Below are 27280 nucleotides of genomic sequence, written 5' to 3' on the forward strand. Positions count from 1 at the left end.
GCTCCACAGCATGTGGGATCCTCCCGGACCGGGGCACGAACCGGCGTCCCCTGCATCGACAGGCGGACTCCCAACCACTGTGCCACCAGGAAAGCCCTATTTTTAGTTTTTTGAGGAACCTCCATACTGTTCTCCATAGTGCTGGCCACCAGTCTTTCTGCCCTCTTATTCATCCGTTATTCTGCCTGGAGTAATTTTTCTGATCCTGTTACTGTTTTTCTCAAAAGCCATCAGTGTATCCCCATTGCTGGTAGGATAACATGTAAATTGGTTTGTTATTCAGGGAACATTACACTTTGACCCCACCTACTTCTTCAGCCTCATCTCTCTTGACCCTAGTCCATCCCTAAAAAGACTGAGTTTACTACACTTTCATATGTTATATCACTTTGTTCCCTCAGCCTGGAATTCCTTTTTCCTCTATGCTATTAAAGCTCTTCATTCTTCAAGATCCAACTGGGCTGCCATTTCTTCCATGTAGGCTTGCAGCCCTCATCCACCCATTCATGACTATAAATTCCTTGATGGTATGCTGTAGACTAAATGTTTATGTCTCCCCCAAATTCTTTTTTTTTTTCTTTTTGCGGTACGCGGCCCTCTCACTGTTGTGGCCTCTCCCGTTGCGGAGCACAGGCTCCGGACGTTCAGGCTCAGCGGCCATGGCTCATGGGCCTAGCTGCTCCGCGGCATGTGGGATCTCCCTGGACCGGGGCACAAACCCGTGTCCCCTGCATCGGCAGGCGGACTGTCAACCACTGTGCCACCAGGGAAGCCCTCCCCCAAATTTATATGTTAAATCCAAATGCCCAAAGTGGTAATATTTGGTGGTGGGGCCTTTGAGAGGTGATTAGGTCATGAGGATGGAGCCCTCATGAATAGGATTAGTGTCCTTATAAAGTAGACCCAGAGAGCTCCCTCTCCCCTTCTGCTATGTGAGAGAGAAAATGGCTATCTCTGAACCAGGAAAAGGGTTCTCACCAGGCACTGAATCTTCTGGTGCTTTGATTTTGAACTTCTTAGCCTCCAGAACTGTGAGAAGTAAATTTCTTTTGTTTGTAAGCCACCTAGTCTATGGTATTCTGTTATAGCAGCCCAAATGGACTAAGACAGGTAGTACTTTATTTTGTTCCTTGCTGTATACTCAGTATCTTGAACAGTGTCTGGCATGTACTAGGCTCTCAATAAATGCTTGTTGAATTATTGAATAAAATAATTTATCCACTCATTCAACAAATATTTATTAAGCTTTTTTGAATTTCCATAGCACTCTTTTGGTCCTGTGCACTATAATTAGATATATAGATGTTCATTTGTTATCCATAGGAACTGATCACTTATAAAATTACTCCCCACTCAGACATCCCTCTCTGCTCACCACTGGGCTCTGTCCTCACTCTCCTTGTCAGTAAGGGCATTTCAAATGGTAGGATAATTAATATCTAACAATATGATGCAAGTAGATTCTAAAAGGAAAACTGAAATTTCTGCAAAACATAAAGAATTTTATGAATTTGAAATAAAGTGATATTGGAGAATGGCTTGAACCACACACACAAAAGTCATTGACAAATGAGGATTAGGTAAAATTAGACCAGTTTAAAATTGAAGGAAAAATTGACGTGAGTTATGTCATAATAGGAGATTCAGACGACAATGATTTGAGTAACAAAGGATTAAGAGAGGCCCTTGGCAAAAACTGGTGAAGCTCCTGAATATTTTTACACAACTGATCCTTTTCATCAACGTGTTCTGAAAGCCAAATGTGAAATGACCGATGTTCTTTGGTTTAAGAATTACCTTAGTGGCAATTATTGCTTAAATTTTGTTAAATTACAAAATTTTGTTTTATACTTATTTTGAAAAATTAAAGGCCCCATCTACTTTTTATTTATTTTATTTTATTGTAGTTTTGTCCTTCGTCAGTTAACTTAAGTGGCATTTTTGGGTATTAGTTATACCCAGATAATAAGAATCCCTTTGTATGCACTTGCCCCCCATTAGATTTATTTCCCTGATGTTGGGGATTTTGCATTATTCATTATATTCCTATGGGGCCTAGCTCAGAGTCTGGCACATAGGAGATACCTACTAAAGCAAAGGGTTAGGAAGAAGTGAACAGTAATTGAAGAGATTTGGAAAAGTGTCTTGAAAAGGTACTGTTTGGGGAGGGGAGCTAAGATCCCACAAACTGTGCTGCATGGCTAAAAAAAAAAGGTACCATTTGGTACAGTTTGCGTGGCAGGTGAGTGAGTAGGGTTTGACTGTTATACTTTGTTATGTCCAAATAGAGAACATCTCTTATTCTTCCTTTTGCTAGCTCCTGCCTAGTGTGTACTTTAATATTCAGAGTCTGGTCTCTGCCGCAATAGCTCTTGTTCTCAATTGTAATTCTTTCTAGAGATTGAGATGGAAATGAGGAAGGCTTTGGGCTGCTGCCTGGGCATCCACATTCACGAGAACTTAGAAATGCAGAGGGACCAAATGCCATGCCTGACCTAGATGAATCCAGGTCAGCCAATCATTGCTTTCTTGCCTCTCCCTTTGTTCTCTGTGCTGCCAGCCTTCTATTCTGCAGGAGGTTTATGCTACAGCTGTTTATGCCAATTAATATAATGCTAATATGCCCTTTAATGAAAGCATGGAAACACAGGGTCTCAGCCGGTGGATAAGAACAGTATAGTGTCAGCTTTCAAAGTACCTTTTCACTAACAACAACTGGACTAGGCACCTGAAAATTTTTTGACATTGTTTTTGAAACTGTAGAAACAGAAGCTGAAAGTGACCATTGCTTAGGGAATCTAACCCCTCATTTTATGGCATAAGGAAACAAAAACCCTCAGAGATGGTCAGCCTCATGCCACATTAACAGTTCCATGCCTCCTATTTTAACAAAGCTCTATCTCATATAAATATAATTTTGTCCTCTATATTGTGTAGTAGTTAAAAACCTCTGCTACTGACCTAACTTGGAATCCTATGGCTCTGCCAATTCCTGACTCTCTGATCTGGGGGCAGTTACTTAACCTCTGTAGTTTTAGATTCCTTATCTTTAAAGTGGTATTAACAGTAGCACCTACTTCATAGGTTTGTTACCAGGATTACATGAGGTAATAATTGTAAAGCACTTAGCAGATTCTGGCACAAAACAAGTGCTCAATAAATGTTGGCTCTCATAATTATCCATATTACAGGATAGGGAAGTGAAAATGAGCCTAATGACCAGTGCTTTAATTTACAGCCCTGTCCTTGAAACCTTTGTTCCTAATTCTCCTTCAGTTAGAGTTTAAACCTTGTAAAAGCAAGGACTTTGTGCTTGCTTCTCTGTTTCCTCAGCAACTAAAATAATTTTTAGCATACAGTAGATGTTTAGTAAATATTTGGTGTATTAATGAATTCTTTTAGAAAAAATTTTCTCTGAATAACACCTATTATTAGATACTCTAGTGACTTGAAACTTTTTTCTTTACAGTTGTTTATATGAATTTGCACTTGTCTTTGTAGTATTTGTGTTGTATCCTTGATCTTTTCAGATGTCTTTGTTTCTCTCTATACTGTAAATCTTTAAGAGTGGAAGACTGTGATCTCTGCTTTGGGAATTTCCCTATAACTCCTAATGTAGTAGTTTTTTTGTACACAGTTATTAGTGCTTATTAATTACTGACAACTGACTATAAAAATCACTTGTATTCAACATTATTTTTTAGCAAAACTCAGTATATGCTATAGCATCATTCCCAGCTCTAAGAAGTTGTGAATTTGTAGGGTCAGTCCTTGGTGGCAAGAGGTACTTTATTGCCTTTGTGAATGTTATTCTTTATACTTGAAACGCTCCCTCCATCCTCCTTGCCCCTTCTCTGCCAGATGTCAACTGCTCATTCTTCAGGGCTCAGTCTTCCTCTGTCAAGTTGGTTTTCTTCCTTTCTTCTGTGATTAATTCCTCATTATGTAAATCTCTTCATGGAGGAAGTGGGCAACTTTTGCAAATGGGATGATTGTGAAGGAGGACATTCCACACTGAGGGAAGAGTTGATGCAAAGACAAGGAAGGAAAGGGTCAGTTGTTATGCGAACATGATGGCAAATATTATATGTTATCTTTAGTGTAGGGTAGTTTACTGGTCAGGGTTCTTATTAGTGGGGCAAGTAACAGAATCCACTCTAGCAAGTTCAAGGAAAATTGATTTATTAAAGGATACCAGAGAGATGAAAGAGTCTTTGGGAGAATAGAAGAAATGGACCCAGGCTGAGCTTCCAGGAATAAACTTTCCAAACTGCACCAAAGAATAAAGCTCTCAAGGATGCTGCTGTCTTTGCCATAATCTAGAAGCTGCAGAATCAGGCAGCTGTTGCTATAACTGCTAGATCTAGAACTATGCTGCCTCTGTTGCAGTTTGTTCCAGCAAAAGGGGTGTCCTGTGCCCAGTCTCTCCACTCATCTAATACATAGTTACAAATCAGTATCTAGCGTGAGAGCATCTGATTAGCAGAACCTAAATGACTTTTAGGAGGGAGTCTGGGAAATACAGGTTTTTTTTGCTTTCCAATCTCTGAAGTACTCAAAGCTAGAAAGGGGTTAGAATAGGTATTGAGCAAAGCAATTTACAGATTCCACTGTAGAGAGTATTCACGTGGCTTGTACCATCTTCTATTACTGAATTCTATGTCATTTGGAATTCTTTAAGCAGCAATTCTGACTCAAATTTGGTTTATATCATATTGAAATTTATATAAATTGAAAATTATAACAACACAAAAGTAAAAGATTGTGTTACTTATATCCCGAAGCTGCCTTCCATCATGGTGGTAAATTGATAGTAACCGTTGGAGGGGCTAAGTTTCTTTGTTAACCAGTGGATGAGAGAGATATAGATACATAGACAGAGGGGTGGGGGAAAGGGAGGGAGACAGGGAGAGAGGCAGAAAGAGGCAGAGAGAGAGACAGAGGCAGACACTGACTTCATCTCCCAAAATGGACAAAATTTCCCCTTTAGTGCAATTGGACCACCTTAGGCCACTTACCCATCCCTGAACTACAAGAGTTTCAAGGGATGTGCCAGATGCCAATTGGTTAAGCCTGAGTTCTTGGACTAATCACTGCAAGGAGAATGGGATTACTATATTTGGTTTGGGTGTAGAATGAAGACCTACCCTTAGAGCTAGGTTTGGGGTCAGCTTTCCCTTAGGACAGTGGTTTTCAAAAAGTGGTCAATTGGGAACTTGTTAAAAATGCAAATTCTCGGGCCAGGTATCAGGCCTACTGAATCGAAAACTCTGGGTGTGGGGCCCAGGAACCTGTGTTTTAACAAGCTCTTCAGGTGATTTTTGACTCTGATAATATGCTAAAATTTGAGAACTGCCTTAGTTACATTGGCTGCTGAGGAATGAATACTGGATAAAAATCAGGGCTCTATTGGGAGGGAGGAAGAGGGGAATGGATGCTGGCTAGCCAGTAGCATCCATTTAAGAACTATAAAGGTGAGTAGGGATCAGTTCATGAGAATCTTGAATGTCTGCCTCACAAGCTTGTTGTGAGATTTCAGACTAGACAAGGGATGTGTGAGGGACCTGTACAGTGAAGGAGATAGAATATAATAGGGATGAAGTAGAAAGTACATTGAACTTGGAGTCAGAGATTGGGTTCTCATCCTGGTCTTTTTACCTCTTTGAGCTTCAAACTCCTCTTCTGTAAAATAGGGACTATAACTACTGGAATGTTGGGAGAATTAAATGAACAAAAGTATGTGGAAGCACTTAGTTCATTGTTTAGCATATTAATAAGTAAATATTTACTGAAAATTATGATGCTTGGCTAAAGCAGTATGAACTTTATTCCGAGGTCAAGGGGAGGCTTGCTCCCTTAGGCTTGTCTTTCCTCTTAAGACAATTTCCTGGTTTCAGGAAACAATTTCCAGTTGTTTCAGATCTGATCATATTCAGATCAGCTCTGGTTTAACTGCATGAGCAATGGTTTTCTGCCTCAGCAGTCTTTTCCTGAGGGAATTATGTGAATTATTTACTTCAGCTGTCACAGGGCTATAGATTTTTATTTTTGCTTTTATAACTAATATGTATTGGGGGGTGATGTGACCATACGTATTTTATGTTCTGCCTTGGCATTTTTTAGAATTTTCTTATCTGAGGTCATTTTAATGTGTAACACTATGCCCTCTTCCTCCTACTTTTTGTTTTTTACACATTTCACATTTTCTAAATATAGAATATTTATAAATTCATATTAGGTTACAGTGGGAAAGGTGTTTAGGATTGGTTTGGACTCTCTCCCTTACTTTATATATAAAGAAACTAAGACAGGGAAGTAATTTATCCAGTCTTGGGTCCTGCTTCTTGCCCTCTTCTGTTTTCTTGGCATGGAAGAATTACATCTGGGGTTAAATTTCATATTTTGTTCTATAATATTAAATAGTCAAGAGTCACTTGTAAATTGTTTATATCTGATGGGATTTAAAGTCATAAGCCTGGTCTGCTGTAAGTGAAGCAGAGCTGATGTCCCAACCTAGGAAGATTACCTAGTGAATAGAAGTGTTGTGACTCCAACAGTGGGAAGAAGGGCCCTGCCATGACCACACTCTTCACTCCTAGTCATACTTGGCATGTTATTAAATGTGCCACTTAGAGGAGGTGCCAGTGTTGTGTTATTAGGTAGCTTGTGGCCTTTTCTATGTTTACATGTAGTGTGTTCGAAGAAGGAAAGAATGAAATTGAATGGGTAATTTCTACTCTGTGATGCTGAGCACTTCTTACCTTATCACTACAAATAACAGTTAATTTTTTTTTTTTCTTTTAGGGAGTTACTGTTGGGTGGCAAGGAAACCAGAGAAACTGATTCTAGTCTTGTTGGTACTAATTAAAACCTAGATTTCCAGATGAAGGGGAACCTAAGGGTTATCCAATCTAATACCCTTATTTTATGAATGAGAAAACTGAGGCCAAGAGAAGAAAAAATTACTCACTTAATATTATAAAATTAAAAAAATATATACAATAAGTTAGTTCCAGAGTCAGGACCATATCTCAGCCCTTCTGACTCTGTTAAGTATATTTCTACTATACCGTTCTGCAAGGCAGTGAAAGAGGAAATGTGGGGTAGTGAGAAGAGCACAGGTTTGGGGGCAAAAGATCTGAGTAAAAGCCATGGCTCTGCCACTTACTGACTTGTGCCTGAGAAAGTAATATCACTTCCTTAAGCACCAGTTTCTTCCTTTGTAAAATAGGATAATGCTGATACTTTCTTACCTGCCTCACAGGGTTATTATTAGAATACCATGTGAGATGCAGTGGATAAAAGGAAGGCAAATTTGCTTATGGATTTCAGCTCCATCACCTATAAGCTGTGATTTTAGGGCAAGTCATTTAATTTCTGTGAACACAGTTTTTCCTTTGTAAAATTGGGACAATAATAGCTCCCTTGCAGAGTTGTTTTGAGGGCATTAATGTATGTAAAGCATTCAAAATGGTGCCTGGCACATAAGAGGTGTTCAGAGAGTGTTTGAGATATTCTCAGATGACTTAGTTCTGTCTTCTCAGAACTGTTCCTCTAAAGGCTTAACATAGATATAGCAGCACTTATTCTGGGGCTTTAAAACTATTTTGTGGAGTCTGATTCAGAGGCTGTAGGTGGGGTAGGGTGTGGGGTGTGCTGTTAGTGAGGTTTCTATTCTGAACTGTAGTGGCCTATGCTCAGGCTCTTCAATCCAGGGAAGGGCCTCTGGAGATGGCAGGCATTGAATATGGTGAATTGATTGAAGACGAGGTGAGGTGGAGGAAACTTGGTGGCTGCGAAACTTGGGAGGAAAAATGGAAATGGGATAAGTGGTACTATTTTTGGTCACCACTGCCTGCAGCCCACAGAATATCAGTATGTCAGGACCTTAACGGTGAAAACTTTTTTCATTATGATCTCAGTCTCTGACACTATAGTGCCTCAAAGTCATGGGACTATCTCTAAGTCCGCTGTTGTTCCGAACACCCGACTTACAGTAGATATACAATGTATTTTTTATTGAAAGAATGAATATCTGAAGTGGAGAACTGCTGTGACCCATAGGGGTCCATAAACCCTTGGTGGCCCCTAATCTCTTACCAGCTCCACCATCAGACATTCTTCTGTGTGCTGTAAATACATTATCTTACCAAATGCTAACAAGTAGCTTTTTGAATTAAGCTGATGATATTGCCCTCAGTTACACAGATACAGAATATGGAGTTTAGATAAAGGAAATGACTTGCCTTAGCTAGCAAAGGGTAGATCCAGAATTTGAACCCATGTCTTTTTTTTTTTTTACATCTTTATTGGAGTATAATTGCTTTACAATGGTGTGTTAGTTTCTGCGTTATAACAAACTGAATCAGTTATACATATACATATGTTCCCATATCTCTTCCCTCTTGCGTCTCCCTCCCTCCCACCCTCCCTATCCCACCCCTCCAGGTGGTCACAAAGCACCGAGCTGATCTCCCTGTTCTATATGGCTGCTTCCCACTAGCTATCTATCTTACGTTTGGTAGTGTATATATGTCTATGCCACTCTCTCCCTTTGTCACAGCTTACCCTTCCCCCTCCCCATATCCTCAAGTCCATTCTCTAGTAGGTCTATGTCTTTATTCCTGTCTTACCCCTAGGTTCTTCAGACATTTTTTTTTTCTTAAATTCCATATGTGTTAGCATACAGTATTTGTCTTTCTCTTTCTGACTTACTTCACTCTGTATGACAGACTCTAGGTTTATCCACCTCATTAAAAATAGCTCAATTTCATTTCTTTTTATGGCTAATATTGCATTGTATATATGTGCCACGTCTTCTTTATCCATTCATCCAATGATGGACACTTAGGTTGTTTGCATCTCCGGGCTATTGTAAATAGACCTGCAATGAACATTTTGGTACATGACTCTTTTTGAATTATGGTTTTCTCAGGGTATATGCCCAGTAGTGGGATTGCTGGGTCATATGGTAGTTCTATTTGTAGTTTTTTAGGAACCTCCATACTGTTCTCCATAGTGGCTGTACCAATTCACATTCCCACCAGCAGTGCAAGAGGGTTCCCTTTTCTTCACACCCTCTCCTGCATTTATTGTTTCTAGATTTTTTTGATGATGGCCATTCTGACTGGTGTGAGATGATATCTCATTGTAGTTTTGATTTGCATTTCTCTAATGAGTAATGATGTTGAGCATTCTTTCATGTGTTTGTTGGCAGTCTGTATATCTTCTTCGGAGAAATGTCTCTTTAGGTCTTCTGCCCATTTTTGGATTGGGTTGTTTGTTTATTTGTTATTGAGCTGCCTGAGCTGCTTATAAATTTTGGAGATTAATCCTTTGTCAGTTGCTTCATTTGCAAATATTTTCTCCCATTCTAAGGGTTGTGTTTTGGTCTTGTTTATGGTTCCTTTGCTGTGCAAAAGCTTTGACGTTCCATTAGGTCCCCTTTGTTTATTTTTATTTGTATTTCCATTTCTCTAGGAGGTGGGTCAAAAAGGATCTTGCTGTGATTTATGTCATAGAGTGTTCTGCCTATGTTTTCCTCTAAGAGTTTTATAGTGTCTGGCCTTACATTTAGGTCTTTAATCCATTTTGAGCTTATTTTTGTGTATAGTGTTAGGGAGTGATCTAATCTCATACTTTTACATGTACCTGCCCAGTTTTCCCAGCACCACTTATTGAAGAGGCTGTCCTTTCTCCACTGTACATTCCTGCCTCCTTTATCAAAGATAAGGTGACCATATGTGCGTGGGTTTATCTCTGGGCTTTCTATCCTGTTCCATTGATCTATCTTTCTGTTTTTGTGCCAGTACCATACTGTCTTGACTACTGTAGCTTCATAGTATAGTCTGAAGTCCGGAAGCCTGATTCCTCCAGCTCCGTTTTTTGTTCTCAAGATTGCTTTGGCTCTTCGGGGTCTTTTGTGTTTCCATACAAATTGTGAAATTTTTTGTTCTAGTTCTGTGAAAAATGCTAGTGGTAGTTTGATAGGGATTGCATTGAATCTGTAGATTGCTTTCGATAGTATAGTCATTTTCACAATGTTGATTCTTCCAATCCAAGAACATGGTATATCTCTCCATCTGTTTGTATCACCTTTAATTTCTTTCATCAGTGTCTTATAGTTTTCTGGATACAGGTTGTTTGTCTCCTTAGGTAGGTTTATTCCTAGGTATTTTATTCTTTTTGTTGCAGTGGTAAATGGAGTGTTTCCTTAATTTCTCTTTCAGATTCTTCATTATTAGTGTATAGGAATGCCAGAGATTTCTGTGCATTAATTTTGTATCCTGCAATTTTACTAAATTCATTGTTTAGCTGTAGTAGTTTTCTGGTAGTGTCTTTAGGATTCTTTATGTATAGTATCGTGTCATCTGCAAACAGTGACAGCTTTACTTCTTCTTTTCCGATTTGGAGTCCTTCTATTTCCTTTTCTTCTCTGATTGCTGTGGCTAAAACTTCCAAAACTATGTTGAATAAGAGTGGTGAGAGTTGGCAACCTTGTCTTGTTCCTGATCTTAGTGGAAATGCTTTCAGTTTTTCACCATTGAGGATGATATTGGCTTTGGGTTTGTCATATATGGCCTTTATTATGTTGAGGAAAGTTCCGTCTATGCCTACTTTCTGCAGGGTTTTTATCATAAATGGGTGTTGAATTTTGTCAAATGCATTCTCTGCATCTATTGAGATGATCATATGGTTTTTATCCTTCAATTTATTAATATGGTTTTTCACATTGATTGATTTGCATATATTGAAGAATCCTTGCATTCCTGGAATAAACCCCACTTGATCATGGTGTATGATCCTTTTAATGTGGTGTTGGATTCTGTTTGCTAGTATTTTGTTGAGGATTTTTGCATCTATGTTCATCAGTGATATTGAATCTCCATACTGTTCTCCGTAGTGGCTGTAGTTTTCTTTCAGAAAACCTGTAGTTTTTCTTTCTTTGTGACATAGTGGCTGTAGTTTTCTTTCAGAAAACCTGTGGTTTTCTTTCTTTGTGACATCCTTGTCTGGTTTTTGTATCAAGGTGATGGTGGCCTCGTAGAATGAATTTGGGAGTGTTCCTCCCTCTGCTATATTTTGGAAGAGTTTGAGAAGGATAGGTGTTAGGTCTTCTCTAAATGTTTGATAGAATTCACCTGTGAAGCCATCTGGTCCTGGGCTTTTGTTTGTTGGAAGATTTTTAATCACAGTTTCAATTTCAGTGCTTGTGATTGGTCTGTTCATATTTTCTATTTCTTCCTGATTCAGTCTTGGCAGGTTGTGCATTTCTAAGAATTTGTCCATTTCTTCCAGGTTGTCCATTTTATTGGCATAGAGTTACTTGTAGTAATCTCTCATGATCTTTTGTATTTCTGCAGTGTCAGTTGTTACTTCTCCTTTTTCATTTCCAATTCTATTGATTTAAGTCTTCTCCCTTTTTTTCTTGATGAGTCTGGCTAATGGTTTATCAATTTTGTTTATCTTCTCAAAGAACCAGCTTTTAGTTTTATTGATCTTTGCTATTGTTTCCTTCATTTCTTTTCTTTTTTTTTTCAGTACGCGGGCCTCTCACTGTTGTGGGCTGTCCCGCTGCGGAGCACAGGCTCCTGACGCGCAGGCTCAGCGGCCATGGCTCACGGGCCCAGCTGCTCCGCGGCATGTGGGATCTTCCCGGACCGGGGCACGAACCTGTATCCCCTGCATCGGCAGGTGGACTCTTAACCACTGCGCCACCAGGGAAGCCCCTCCTTCTTTTCTTTTTCATTTATTTCTGATCTGATTTTTATGATTTCTTTCCTTCTGCTAACTTTGGGTGAACCCATGTCTTTATGACTCAAAGATAATCACTGATTGCCGTGTCTTTCTTCCTTACCAGATGGGAGCTTCTTGAAGGCAGGGGTGTTATCTGATTCAAATCTGTTTCCTATTCTCAGTACAGGAACTGAAAAGGAATAATTTTTATTGAACAGTTTATACACTGGAAAGTTGTAGACTCAGAGAGTAGGGCAATAGGGATGAGGTATTAAGAAACTGTTTCCTAGTCTGCATTATTTGCCTGGGGAGAACCCCAGTCCTCAAGGTGAATTTTTTTTATAACCCATAGGATCAAAAAGGAAAGCATTATATACTGCAGAAATCCATAAGAGTAACTAACGCAAACTTTATAATGCTCTGAAGAGCTTAATGTCTCCTTGGGAAAATAACACCTCCTTCACTGTTTTGCCTTGAGGAAAATTGAGATAATACAAGTCAAAGAGCCTGTGTGACGTGTAAAGTGTATGTTAAATTGTTTTTAGGCGTAGCTCTCCCTGCCCTTCTCTGGGCTTCAGTTAACTCTGTACAATGAGGTGTTGGACTGGATGACCTCTATGGCTCCCACAACTCAGACTTGTAAATAATGGTCTGCAGCTGTTGCATTGCTTACTTCCTCCATTAACGTGGTAACAGAGAATTGATGCCTCTGATGTTCTGCATTCTCATTGCCCCTCTTTCTTTAAGCTAGTTTCCCTTAAAGTCTATTGCGTGCTTTAGTCTTCTTTTTAGGCTGTTTCTGTGAGGGCTAGCATTCCCTTTTGAGGTTGAACTGAATTGTGTAAGGCATCAGGAAGTGGCAGAAGCACCTTCCTCAAACCTGGTTGCACCAAATGCCCATCAAGTCTAGTCGTGTCCCCAAAGAGGAAGAGAAAGCCTGGGTTCCTTAGCCAGTAGATAAGAGTTTCTTCCTTGAGCTCCCTGAGCTAATTTCACCACTTAAAGAATGGACATTTCCTTTTCACTTCCAAATGGCTCACTTTGTACGTGATTAATATTCCTAGGCCAATTTTGTGTCACTCTTTAATTTTCATCCACCTTCCTAGGTCTGACCTTTGGGTCATACAAAATAAATTCAAGCTTCCTCCATATTACGATCCTTTGTAATCATAATGGTGATTTTATTTCTGTTCTTCTCTGGTAAATATTTTCTTCAAGTGCTTCTCAGATGACTACCTCTCCTTGCCCCTCATACCACTTTTCTCTCAGTAAAATACTCCTGTGGGTAGGCCCTTCCTTATGCTAATCTTCTGCTCCTGTGTAACCCATCCACTTCTACTCTCCTAAGTTTTGTCACTGTTGCTTAAATAAGCCATATGTTCTCTTTCATATCTCCCTAACTTGTTTTTCATGGTTTCTTTTTTTTTGTGTGTGTGGTACACGGGCCTCTCACTGTTGTGGCCTCTCCCGTTGCAGAGCACAGGCTCCGGACGCGCAGGCTCAGTGGCCATGGCTCACGGGCCCAGCCGCTCCGCGGCATGTGGGACTGGGGCATGAACCCGCGTCCCCTGCATCGGCAGGCGGACTCTCAACCACTGCGCCACCAGGGAAGCCCATCATGGTTTCTTTTGTTTAAGATGTTTTCCTTTGCTTGCTGTGCTTCTCCTCAACAACCTTCAAGGCCCAGTTCAGATGTCTCTGTCTCTCATACCTTACCTGATACTCTCCTCCTGTTTCGGACAGAATTAGTATGCTTTTTTTTCCCCAGTGTTAATGTGATACTTTGTTCCAATGGCTATAACAGCATTTATTTTGTTGTATTATACTTATTTGTACTATATTATATTGGAATTATTTGTTCATCTATCCTGTCTCACCCTAAACATTTACTCAAAACAATCAGCCCTTCGAAGGTTGGAAGTACCTGGTATTTACCAGTTGATCAATAACAGAAGAAACTAACGTTTACTGAGTGCCTTATTGCTGTGCCAGTTGCCTTGTATAGATACTCTCAATCCTTACACTAGTTCTCTCATGTAGGTATTACATATGAAGTAACTGAGGCCCAGAGAGATTAGGACTCAGAGGACTGGAATTCAAACTTGTTTGCTGACTCCAAAGCTTGAGCTGTGTTTAGAGCTATTCTTCTGACTCCTAATTCAGTATTCTTTCTGTGCACATCAGAAAAACACAAATTGAGTATGTAGATGTGTTTAATGCAGTGATGGACATGAGTTCAAATGGGAGTAGGGTTCAAATAGCTGTGGCACTCACATTATTGCTGTATTAAGAAATGGCCTTAGAGTCATTAATGCCTTAATTGGTTCTGTAGGCAATCCTGTAATTTGGCATTTAAAATTAAACTGTTTTAGCTGGTTGGCAGATATAACAACACCTACCTTTGGGCATGTTCTGTTCTAAAAAGGGATGAAAAGCTGCCTCTTTCACACTATCATAGGCAAGGGGGATGAGCTCAGATTTGACCTGAAACATTGTTAGTGCTTTTGAAATCTTTCGTTTCCAAACTTTGTCATATTTTTGTTAGGTGTTGGTAACCTACATCTTCAGAGCTGTAGAATCAGACAGTTGGAACATGAATTGGAATATGGGGTTCTTACCCCAACTGTTTGAACAGCCTAAGCTCTCATCAGGGAGAGCCTAAACACAAAATACTTTTTGGAGTTGGTAAAGGAGGACAAAAGGTAGACCTTGGGAAACACCTCTGTCTCCTTGTTTTGTGACATGGGCTATTGAGTCATCCTTTTATTCTCTGAAGTCTGACTAATAGCACATGAGTTACAGAAGGGTAACAAAAATATGAAGACCAAGGTTCAAGCTCTTGTTAGCCCTATGTGAGTTTGAGCAAGTGATTTATACTTCCTAGGCCTGTTCCTTTATATGTTCTAATCCAGTGATTCTTTCCAGGGGATGTGATCCTGCTGTCCAGGTACCACACATCTCTGCTGCCTAGGGACCATGCAAGGCTCTGGGTTAAAGCTTTTTTTTTGCCATTCTTTTTTTGTTACAAATACCCCATTCATTATGGATAGTCTAAAATTTTGTTGAAATGTCTCGTCTTCTGATGTCCCCTCACCCATTCTCTTCCTTGTTTAGGTTTATACCTTTTAAAAAATATATATATCTTTAGTAGCATTTTAGTGTGATTTTTGGGGAGAACATAGGTAAATGTGTTTTTAATTTGCCAAATTTAACTAGAAGCAAACTTCAAAGGAAGTTAAAGGAACAGAACGTAAAGTTCCATTTATATATGGAGTTGCAAAAACTTCACCATGAGAGTAAATGAGAGAATAGATCTTCCCAGGAGATGTCCTGGGTTCAAATCTTGGCTTCATCATCTACTAGGTATATGGCCTTGGACAAGTTACCTTCCTGTGACTCATTTTTGAGATTGAAAATTTTTTTAAAAAGAGAAAAGATATATCAGAAGTTGCACTGAACTGGGAATCAAAACATGAGTTTGCTTGTAGCAGATTATGGGACCTTGACCAAATCCTTTCCCCTTTTTGGACCTCAGTTTCCTTCTCTGTAAAATGAGGAAGTTGGCTGGGTGCCCTCTGAGTTCTTTCTACCCTTACTGTCCTAAGGAGTCTGAGATTTTCCTGATTCCTGAAGAGCACTGATCCTTTAATGCTAACTTCCAGCCCCTTGTTCAGGATGATTAAGGCCTTAGGACTCAGACAGACAGGACTGGGTATTTTAAAGTCTGTCTGAACCGACCTGCCATATCGACCAGAGCACGATACTTGAAAAAAAAAGAGGAATCACAGTGTGGAAATCCATGGCTCTTAGACAGTACACAGTAAACAGGCAGCTATTTGAAAATATTTCACCTTTTTTTTCTTTTCCTCCTGGTATTAAGATAAGCCAGGGTAACTGAGGTCTTAGCATGAGAAGAAGCAACTTTTTGCTTTTTGCAGCCATGATTATTGTGTGTCTGCTCTAGCAAGACAGAGAGAGACACTAGAATTACTGTAACATTCAGTGATGAATATATAATAGAGGGATGTACAAAGTATTATCTAAGCAAGAAGGGGGAAGGGAGGAGGAGAAGCAGTAAAGACTCCATAGAGGAGGTGACACTTGAGTGTGAAATGAACAGGAGTACACCAGTTTGAAAATGTGTTGATGTCTTTCAGTGTTGCTCAGCCCTTTCTCTGGACTTCAGCACAAACCTAGAGGACTCCTTTAGGAAGTCATTGGAGCCTATTGGGAGCTGAGAAGTTCTTTGGAAGTCTGAGTTAGTGTTTTTCTGATGCTGGCTTGGACTTCTGTTTATACTAGTGGCGATGTGGAACAACAAGATACTTGGCCAGACTGTTGTTCTTAGTCTGAGGTTTGGGTACTATTAATACATTTATGTCAGTTAAGCAGAAAGCAGTGTCTGCCGTTTTGAGAGCTACTGGAGTGAATTTCTGAGAACTGTTTGGAATCTCTACTTCCTATCATCCCAGGCAGCTGTGGGGTCTTCAGGACCTAACCTATTTAAGGTACCTCAATGTTTAATTCTGTTAAAGTATCTCACCAGTATATTTTTCTTTTTGGACTAAAAATTGGTACTGTTTTGATGTTGCTACTTTTTTTTCCTCAACCTTCAATGTACTTATAGCCTAGTGGTGGATGGGTGGGTAGTGAGAAGGAGCCCTGTAGACCAATAACTAATACAATGGCCAAGGGAGAATGTGGCATTTACCATAAAAGAGAGAGAAATGATATTGTATACATTTAAGAAGATATTAGCTCAGGACTGCACTAGATGGTCTGTAAGCTCTCTTCCAGTCCCACACAGTACATGATTCTACGATTTTGTGAAATTTTTATTTATGGGTACTAGAGAGTATGTGGTATTATCTATATAATAGATATATAAAAAGCTCATGAAAAAGAATGTTGATTTTAGAATAGCTAATTCCAATGTGACAGAATTATAGAAGTAGGAAAAGTGATTTTCTGGTTATCAGATTCTGAAACAACCAGCAGTGGTTGTTGAACATTTTCCAGAAAGTAATCAAGTGAACAAATGTTTCCTGAATACTTTTTCCGAGGTCAGTCTTTCCCTAAGAGTGGTAGATGATACAAAAGATGTATAAAATGGTGTTCCTCTCCTTGAGAGGCTTTGCTTTCATTAGGAAGGTAGGATGCATATGATTAAAAAAAATTAAACAGTTCCACCAAATAAACTGGGTACAAACTTTCAGAATTTAGTGAAAGGTAGATGATTAGTTTCCTAGGGCTGCTGTAACAAAGTACCACAAACCGGTTGGCTTAGAACAACAGAAAGTTATAACCTTACAATTTTGGAAACCGAAAGTCTGAAATCAAGGTGTTGGCAGGGCCATGCTCCCCATGAAGGTACAAGGGAAGGATCTGTTCCAGTCCTCTCCTTAGCTTCTGGAAGTCTCAGGCATTCCTTGGCTTGTAGATGAACATCTTCTCCCTGTGTCCCTTCACAGTCTTCTCTCTGTGTATATCTGTCTCTTGTGTCAAAATTTCCCCTTCTTATAAGGATAGCAGCTGTATTGGGTTAGGGCTGGCCCTCATGACCTCATTTTAATTTGATTACCTCTGTAAAGACCCTATTTCCAAATAAAGTCACATTCTGATGTAGTAGCGGTTAGGACTTCGACAAATCTTTTTTTGGGAGACACAATTTAAACCCATAACAATGGGCTTGATGGTTAAGGAAAGAACTTGGTCAGGTAAGACTTGAATTAGCAGAGAGAAGTGGAGATATTATGAGACAAGTCTTTGCAGTATCCAAACCCTCATTAGAGGATGCTCCAGGAAATTCATGTTAGTGGAACCAAGGAGTTCTAAGATCCCCAAGAAGGGACATTTAGAGATAAAAGATTACTTCAATTTTTTTCTTAGTTGTTTTGTTCACAGTATACTCTTCTGGGCAGCTTTTCTCTTTCTATAAGCAATTTTATTGCTGCATATCACATAACCAGTCTTGACCATTAAGATATTGATTGCATGGTGCATAAAAATTTATTCTAGGTAACAGAAATTAAATTATTTTAACTTAGATAGTTGTTTATAATAATAGAAGTTTTTTGCTTTGTAAATGTAATGAATTTACAGAAAAGTAGATGACTTCACTGAGAGAATTTAACATTAGGAAATGAGGGTGGATCATGACATTTCTTAACCTGTGGCTCTTGGGGTTAGGGCAGTAGTTTTCAAGTGTGGCTAGTCCTCGAAGGCTTAAAAATACGTTGATACTCAGATCCCTGCCCCCCTTCTCCCCCCAGGACCAAAAAAATTTTTTTGCAGGGGGAGGAGGGGGCAGGGGTAGTTATGGGGCCCAGGCATTAGTGTTTTTTAAAAGTTCTCCAGGTTTGCATATCTGGTTTGCATATCCAGTTTGTAGCTCACTGGATTAGGGGAATAAGAAGTAAATTGGATTCTTGTCTTTGTTGTGACCTTTGAGCATTCCCTAAACCTTTTGAGTCTCAGGTACTTCTGAGAATAAAGAAATCTAGGTATATTATCTCTTGCATGTACCAGCTGTCTAATAACCACGGGCAAATTACTGGGATTCTTTCTTAGTCTCAGTTTTTTCATTTATAGAATGGAGATTATTAAAACTACCTTCCAGGGTTGCTGTGACAATCAAATATTTGTGGGTACTTCAGAATGCTTTGTAGATTCCAAAGTACTATGTAAATCTGAGGGTTTTAAAAATTTTCAATGACAGATAACTTGTCCAAGGTGTTAACAATTGTTTGGTGCCCTAGACAGGACCAGACTCTACATCTCCTGAATCTTTTAATTTCCCCATTAACTTGAAAGGTGATTTTTCTTCCTGTCTCTTTCATTTTTTCAGCTCTTTTGTTAAGTTGTGCCTGTATGCCTTCTGTATTGGATACTTTCAGGCTCCTTGGTGTAGTGAACAGCATATGGGTTTAGTGGAAAGAACATGGTCTTTGGAGTTGCATGGATATGAAGTTCAATCCTGGCTCCATTACTAACCAAATGATTTTAACCTCTTTCAGTTTCTCTATGGGTTAAATGTAGCATTAAATGAGAAAATAGTGCGATAACATTTAGCACTATGCTTGATATGTAATATCAAGCACTGGTAATTTTTTCCTATTGTTATTATGAGAGGCAGTGATAGAGGGGATACTTTTAATACAGTTGGATAAGTGGCCTAGAAGATGCCTTTCCATTTGACTTCATTGAGCAGAGTCATGTCCTTTTAGTTGCTGTTGGGCGTGGGCTTGGTGGGTTACCTTCCAGGGTCTTTGTAACAACTTTAATTTGTATAGTTCCAACTATTTTAAAGATACTTTTACAAACTATTCCCATTTAATCCTCACAATACTCTGCAAGGAAAATGTCCCTATATATTCAACGAGGAAATCACAGGTAAGAGAGATGAAGTGACTTGCAACTGGTCACCTTATGAATAAGCAATGGAGACAGTTATTATTTAAGATGAAGCCCCAACCCTTGAGGCTTTGGGTTTTGTTTCAGAGGGACTTTTGGTTTCGTAACGGGCTTTCTGATGTAAACCCAGGAAACCTTAGTTTTGTGGTCCTATTAGTTATCTATTGCTGTGTAAATAAATTGCCTCTGAAACTTAGCAGCTTAAAAAATAAACATTTATCATCTCACACAGTCTCTAAGCGTGAGGAATCTGAGAGTGGCTAGGCTGAGTGGTTCTGGCTCAGTGTCTCTAATGAGGTTACAGTCAAGCTGTTACCCAAGGTTGCAGGTATCTGGAGGCTCAACTGGGCCTAGTGGGTCCCCTTCCACACTCACTCATCTGGTTGTTGGTCAGCCTCAGTTTCTTGCTGGCTGTTAACAGGCTGACATCTTCAGTTCCTTGCCATGTGGCCTCTCCATAGGGCAGCTTACAGCATGTCACCTGGCTTCCCCGCAGCAAGTGATCAGAGAGAGGAGAGAGCAACCAAAACAGAAGGTGCAATGTCTTTTATAATCTGATTTCAGAAGTGACATGCTGTCACTTCTACTGTATTCTTTTGATCACACACACTGACCCTTCTACCAAGTAGGAAAGGTTACACAGGGTGCAAATACCAGGAGGCAGGGTATTTTTCTTGGAGGCTAGCTACCACAGTTGTAGAAAATCTATGAGGCCTAGCCTATACACATCATTTATTAAGGAGTTAACCGTAATGTACAGGTGCAGATTCTGTTCCATGTTTCATGCATGGTGGATGCCAGGAGAATTCCCGTATATCTTTAAGGGATGGTTTCTCAGGACGCAGGGAGCAGGGAATCCTTCAGAAGCCTCCTGAGTCTCAGTTGTCTACTATCAGTCTAAGTTGGTGACATAATCATGCCTGTTTTTATAGATAGTCAGACACTTTACTGAGGGATTGGGAACACGAGAGGATTTCTTTGCTGTTAGGTGCTGTTGTATGTGGTGAAATTGTCCTTAGAAGTCTGAGCATTACAATTATTTTATCCTTAGAGAAATTTCGCTGAGGGAACTGTACAGGCCTGTGCACTTAGTGCTTTTAAAAATGCTTTCATATTCATTTTCATGTGAATATCCCAAAGGAGTAGTGTGATGATATGGGAAATCGACTGCCCTATAAGTCAGCACATCTGAATTTGAGTTCCAGCTTTGGCACTAACTGACTGTGTGATCATGTTTTCTCTGGACCCTAGTTTCCTTAAGTTTAACATGGTAGTGTTAAACTGGAGTCTCAGGGTTTTGAAATGCAACCTCACAGAATATGGGGGTGAGATTAGGAAGGGGAAAGAGGCTGAGGAAGTAGAACTTCCCCATCTCCTTTTCAGCCAGAGCAGTTCTACTTTTTATCTGTTTAAGTATTGGTGTTTCCATAAGATTTGATTGGAAGAAGAGGTTGAGAGGCTTTTAAAAAAGCTTGGAAATCCCTGGATTGAGTGATCTCAAAAGACTTCTCTGTGTAAAGAAAGGGGTTGGCTTTTCTGCTGCCATTGGGTAAGCAGTTGCCTCAGGGGTGCTGGAGTACCCTCCTTTCTGCATTTCTACAACAGAACAGTGGGCCTGGATGTCTCCGAAGACATTTGTTCCCTAAGACACTGGTCCTTAGCAGTGCAGTTCCTAAGAAACTTAGACTTTTTTCTCACCCTTTCCTCTTTAGTTTTTTGTTTTAAGCCAGTGTTGTGAGAGGTGGACATTCGTTGCTGATGCCTGCATCTTCCATTTCTAAGGTGATGTAGCTTCTTCAGGAATCAGCATCCAGATCTAGGAGAGTGAAGGCCTTCTTTGGAGAGGTAGAGGTCATGGAACAGACTTCCTGGAAGAGGAGGGGGCTAGATGAGTCAGCAGCAAGTGAGAGGGCTGGTTTTCTAAGTTGACCTCTGCCTCCTTTGAATTATTTAGATGTAAAAATACTTTCCCTGGCCTATAATTTGTCCCCAAGCCCGTCTATCTTTTGTAGACTAAACTAATGGAGTGGGTAGGGGTGGGAGGTATTGAGATGAATTTTGCTTCCATCATTGAGAAGGCCTCTTGTCTTTTGGAGACTCCAGTACTTTTTGTTATTTTCCTGTTTGCTGTAGAAAGCAGATCTTTCCAGCTGATTGAAGCTAATCTCTAGCAATCTTTTCCCTATTCTTTGGTCTCTTACTTTCCAGATAAATATTCTTTTTGGAATAGAAGCCTGGAAATGAATGGTTTACTGGAACAAGGCCTAGATTTAAGAATCAGTAGCTTTGGGTGAAACTCCAGCTCTCCCACTTACCCGTGTGACCTTGGGCAAGTTTCTTAACCTTTCTCAGTTTGTCTCCTTATATGTAAACTAGCATTGCTGTGAAGATTAAAGGAGACAAGCAGGTAAAGTACTGTACCTGCCCCATAATATGTGCTTACTAGTTGCTAAGTCTTTTTTTTTTTTAACATCTTTATTGGAGTATAATTGCTTTACAATGGTGTGTTACTTTCTGCTTTATAACAAAGTGAATCAGCTATACATATACATATATCCCCATATCTCCTCCTTCTTGCGTCTCTCTCCCACCCTCCCTATCCCACCCCTCTACGTGGTCACAAAGCACCCAGCTGATCTCCCTGTGCTCTGGGGCTGCTGACCACTAGCCATCTATTTTACATTTGGTAGTGTATATATGTCCATGCCACTCTCTCACTTCGTCCCAGCTTACCCTTCCCCCTCCTCGTGTCCTCAAGTCCATTCTGTATGTCTGTGTTTTATTCCTGTCCTGCCCTAGGTTCTCCAAAACCATTTTTTTTTTAGATTCCATATATATGTGTTAGCAAACAAAACAGTATTTGTTTTTCTCTTTCTGACTTACTTCACTCTGTATGACAGGCTCTAGGTCCATCCACCTCACTACAAATAACTCAATTTTGTTTCTTTTTATGGGTGAGTAATATTCCATTGTATATATGTGCCACATCTTCTTTATCCATTCATCTGCTGATGGGTACTTAGGTTGCTTCCATGTCCTGGCTATTGTAAATAGTGCTGCAGTGAACATGGGGTACATGACTCTTTTTGAATTATGGTTTTCTCAGGGTATATGCCCAGTAGTGGGATTGCTGGGTCATATGGTAGTTCTATTCTTAGTTTTGTAACGAACCTCCATACTGTTCTCCATAGTGGCTGTATCAATTTACATTCCCACCAGCAGTGCAAGAGGGTTCCCTTTTAACCACACCCTCTCCATAATTTATTGTTTGTAGACTTTTTGATGATGGCTATTCTGACCAGTGTGAGGTGATACCTCATTGTAGTTCTGACTTGCATTTCTCTAATGATTAGTGATGTTGAGCATCCTTTCATGTGTTTGTTGGCAATGTGTATATCTTCTTTGGAGAAATATCTATTTAGGTCTTCTGCCCATTTTTGGATTGGGTTGATGGTTTTTTTGTTATTAAGCTGCATGAGCTGCTTTTATATTTTAGAGGTTAATCCTTTGTCAGTTGCTTCATTTGCAAATATTTTCTCCCATTCTGAGGTTGTCTTTTCAACTTGTTTATGGTTTCCTTTGCTGTGCAAAAGCTTTGAAGTTTCATTAGGTCCCATTTGTTTATATTTGTTTTTATTTCCCTTTTTCTAGGAGGTGGGTCAAAAAGGATCTTGCTGTGATTTATGTCATAGAGTGTTCTGCCTATGTTTTCCTCTCAGAGTGTTATAGTGTCTGACCTTACATTTAAGTCTTTAATCCATTTGGAGTTTATTTTTGTGTATGATGTTAGGGAGTGTTCTAATTTCATTCTTTTACATGTAGCTGTCCAGTTTACCCAGCACCACTTATTGAAGAGACTGTCTTTTCTCCATTGTATATTCTTGCCTCCTTTATCAAAAATAAGGTAACGATATGTGTGTGGGTTTGTCTCTGGGCTTTCTATCCTGTTCCATTGATCTATATTTCTGTTTTTGTGCCAGTACCATACTGTCTTGATTACTGGAGTCTTGTAGTATAGTCTGAAGTCCGGGAGCCTGATTCCTCTCGATCCGTCTTTCTTTCTCAAGATAGCTTTGTCTATTCGAGGTCTTTTGTGTTTCCATACAAATTGTGCAATTTTTTGTTCTAGTTCTGTGAAAAATGCCAGTGGTAGTTTGATAGGGATTGCATTGAATCTGTAGACTGCTTTGGGTAGTAGAGTCATTTTCACAATGTTGATTCTTCCAATCCAAGAACATGGTATATCTCTCCATCTATTTGTATCATCTTTAATTTCTTTCATCAGTGTCTTATAGTTTTCTGGATACAGGTCGTTTGTCTCCTTAGGTAGGTTTATTCCTAGGTATTTTATTCTTTTTGTTGCAGTGGTAAATGGGAGTGTTTCCTTAATTTCTCTTTCAGATTCTTCATCATTAGTGTATAGGAATGCCAGAGATTTCTGTGTATTAATTTTGTATCCTGCAATTTTACTAAATTCATTGTTTAGCTGTAGTAGTTTTCTGGTAGCATCTTTAGGATTCTCTATGTATAGTATCATGTCATCTGCAAACAGTGACAGATTTACTTCTTCTTTTCCGATTTGGATTCCTTTTATTTCTTTTTCTTCTCTGATTGCTGTGGCTAAAACTTCCAAAACTATGTTGAATAATAGTGGCGAGAGTGGACAAACTTGTCTTGTTCCTGATCTTAGAGGAAATGGTTTCATTTTTTTACCCTTGAGAACGATGTTGGCTGTGGGTTTGTCATATATGGGCTTTATTATGTTGAGGTAAAGTTCCCTCTATGCCTACTTTCTGGAGGGTTTTTTTCATTAATGGGTGTTGAATTTTGTCAAAAGCTTTCTTTGCATCTATTGAGATGATCGTATGGTTTTTATCCTTCAGTTTGTTAATGTGGTGTATCACATTGATTGATTTGCATATATTGAAGAATCCTTGCATTCCTGGGATAAACCCTGCTTGATCATGGTTTATGATCCTTTTGATGTGCTCTTGGATTCTGTTTGCTCGTATTTTGTTGAGGATTTTTGCATCTATGTTCATCAGTGATAATGGCCTGTAGTTTTCTTTCTTTGTGACCTTTTTGTCTGGTTTTGGTATCAGGACAATAGTGGCCTCGTAGAATGAGTTTGGGAGTGTTCCTCCCTCTGCTATATTTTGGAAGAGTTTGAGAAGGATAGGTGTTAGCTCTTCTCTAAATATTTGATAGAATTCACCTGTGAAACCGTCTGGTCCTGGGCTTTTGTTTGTTGGAAGATTTTTAATCACAGTTTCAATTTCAGTGCTTGTGATTAGTCTGTTTATATTTTCTGTTTCTTCCTGGTTCAGTCTTGGAAGGTTGTGCTTTTCTAAGAATTTGTCCATTTCTTCCAGGTTGTCCATTTTATTGGCATATAGTTTCTTGTAGTAATTTCTCATGATCTTTTGTATTTCTGCAGTGTCAGTTGTTACTTCTTTTTCATTTGAAATTCTGTTGATTTGAGTCTTTTCCCTTTTTTTCTTGTTGAACCTGGCTAATGGTTCATCAATTTTCTTTATCTTCTGGAAGAACCAGCTTTTAGTTTTATTGATCTTTGCTATTGTTTCCTTCATTTCTTTTTCATTTATTTCTCATCTCATCTTTATCATTTCTTTCCTTCTGCTAACTTTGGGTTTTTTTGGTTCTTCTTTCTCTAATTGCTTTAAGTATAAGTTTAGGTTGTTTATTTGAGATGTTTCTTGTTTCTTGAGGTAGGATTGTATTGCTATAAACTTCCCTCTTAGAACTGCTTTTGCTGCATCCCTTAGATTTGGGTGGCCGTGTTTTCATTGTCAGTTTTTTATAGTTCTTTTTTGATTTCCTCTTTGATTTCTTCAGTGATCTCTTGGTTATTTAGCAGTGTATTGTTTAGCCTCCATGTGTTTGTATTTTTTACAGATCTTTTCCTGTAATTGATATGCAGTTTCATAGCGTTGTGGTCGGAAAAGATACTTGATATGATTTCAGTTTTCTTAAATTTACCAAGGCTTGATCTGTGACCCAAGATATGATGTATCCTGGAGAATGTTCCATGGGCACTTGAGAAGAAAGTGTATTCTGTTCTTTTTGGATGGAATGTCCTATAAATATCAATTAAGTCCATCTTGTTTAATATATCATTTAAAGCTGTGTTTCCTTATTTATTTTCATTTTGATGATCTGTCCATTGGTGAAAGTGAGGTGTTAAAATCCTCTACTATTATTGTGTTACTGTTGATTTCCCCTTTTATGGCTGTTACCATTTGCCTTATGTGTTGAGGTGCTCCTATGCTGGGTGCATAAATATTTACAGTTGTTATATCTTCTACTTGGCTTGATCCCTTGATCATTAGGTAGTGTCCTTCATTGTGTCTTGTAATAATCTCTATTTTAAAGTCTATTTTGTCTGATATGAGAACTGCTACTCCAGCTTTCTTTTGATTTCCATTTGCATGGAATATCTTTCTCCATACCCTCACTTTCAGTCTGTATGTGTCCCTAGGTCAGCATATATATGGGTCTTGTTTCTGTAGCCATTCAACCGGTCTATGTCTTTTGGTTGGAGCATTTAATCCATTTATGTTTAAGGTAGTTATCAATATTTATGTTCTATTACCATTTTTTTAATTGTTTTGGGTTTGTTATTGTAGGTCTTTTCCTTCTCTTGTGTTTTCTGCCTAGAGGAGTTTCTTTAGCATTTGTTGTAAAGTTGGTTTGGTTGTGCTGAATTCTCTTAGCTTTTGCTTCTCTGTAAAGGTTTTAATTTCTCTGTTGAATCTGAATGAGATCCTTGCTGGGTAGAGTAATCTTGGTTGCAGGTTTTTCCCTTTCATCACTTTAAATATGTCCTGCTACTCCCTTCTGGCTTGCAGAGGTCCTGCTGAAAGATCAACTGTTAGCCTTATGGGGAAGCCCTTGTATGTTATTTGTTGTTTTTCCCTTGCTGCTTTTACTATTTTTTCTTTGTATTTAATTTTTGATAGTTTGATTAATATGTGTCTTGGTGTGTTTCTCCTTGGATTTATCCTGTATGGGACTCTCTGCACTTCCTGGACTTGATTGACTATTTTCTTCCCCATATTAGGGAAGTTTTCAACTCTAATCTCTTCAAATATTTTCTCAGTCCCTTTCTTTTTCTCTTCTTCTTCTGGGACCCCTGTAATTCAAATGTTAGTTTATTTAATGTTGTCCCAGAGGTCTCTGAGACTGTCCTCAATTCTTTTCATTCTTTTTTTTTTATTCTGCTCTGTGGTAGTTATTTCCACTATTTTATCTTCCAGGTCACTTATCTGTTCTTCTGCCTCAGTTATTGTGCTATTGATTCCTTCTAGAGAATTTTTAATTTCATTTATTGTGTTATTCATCATTGTTTGTTTGCTCTTTAGTTCTTCTAGTTCCTTGTTAAACGTTTCTTATATTTTCTTCATTCTATTTCCAAGATTTTGGATCATCTTTACTATCATTACTCTGAATTCTTTTTCAGATAGACTGCCTATTTCTTCTTCATTAGTTTGGTTTGGTGGGTTTTTACCTTGCTCCTTCATCTGCTGTGTGTTTCTCAGTCTTCTCATTTTCCTTAACTTATTGTGTTTGGGGTCTCCTTTTTGTAGGCTGCAGGTTTGTAGTTCCCGTTGTTTTTGGTGTCTGCCTCCAGTGGGTAAGGTTGGGTCAGTGGGTTGTGTAGGATTCTTGGCGGAGGGGAGTGGTGCCTGTATTCTGGTGGATGAGGCAGGATGTTGTCTTTCTGGTGGGCAGCACCACATCCATTGGTGTGTTTTGGGGTGTCTGTGAACTTAGTATGTAAGTTTTTAATTATTGTTATTTTTGTACTACCTCTTTGAGAATTTAGAATAGATGCTAATTATAAGAATACTAGTTTCTTATAATTTGTTAGAATAACAAAACTAATAGTAGAAAAGTTGTATAGCTCATCTTACATATTTGTTTTACAGTTAGTACATTTTATAATTGGAATTGTTCGGACTCAATGAAGCAGTAAATGGCCCAAGGTTACCCAGTGATGGCATCAGGGACTCAGTTTACAACAACTGATTCTCCAATGACAGGCGTATCTTTGGCCAATCTGGGTGCCTGGGGCTAGATTAGATATTCACACTAGGTTCCTAACTTTATG

At 39.0% G+C, this 27280-nt stretch overlaps 1 protein-coding gene across 2 annotated transcripts in view; it reads left to right on the forward strand.

Annotated features, from left to right (window-relative positions):
• The window catches only part of PAK1 (p21 (RAC1) activated kinase 1), a 158294-nt gene that overhangs the window by 17579 nt on the left and 113435 nt on the right, over positions 1-27280 (forward strand). The window contains exon 1 of one of the 2 annotated variants that reach the window (XM_060018221.1): positions 2399-2509. The exons of the other annotated variant lie outside the window; for it this stretch is intronic. The gene's annotated coding sequence lies outside the window, so the exon portion shown is untranslated. Of the gene's footprint in view, positions 1-2398; positions 2510-27280 lie in introns of those variants that run through there. 2 annotated transcript variants of the gene reach the window in all.

This window comes from Delphinus delphis, chromosome 8 (genome assembly GCF_949987515.2).
Source record: "Delphinus delphis chromosome 8, mDelDel1.2, whole genome shotgun sequence".
NCBI classification, from domain to species: Eukaryota; Metazoa; Chordata; class Mammalia; order Artiodactyla; family Delphinidae; genus Delphinus; species Delphinus delphis.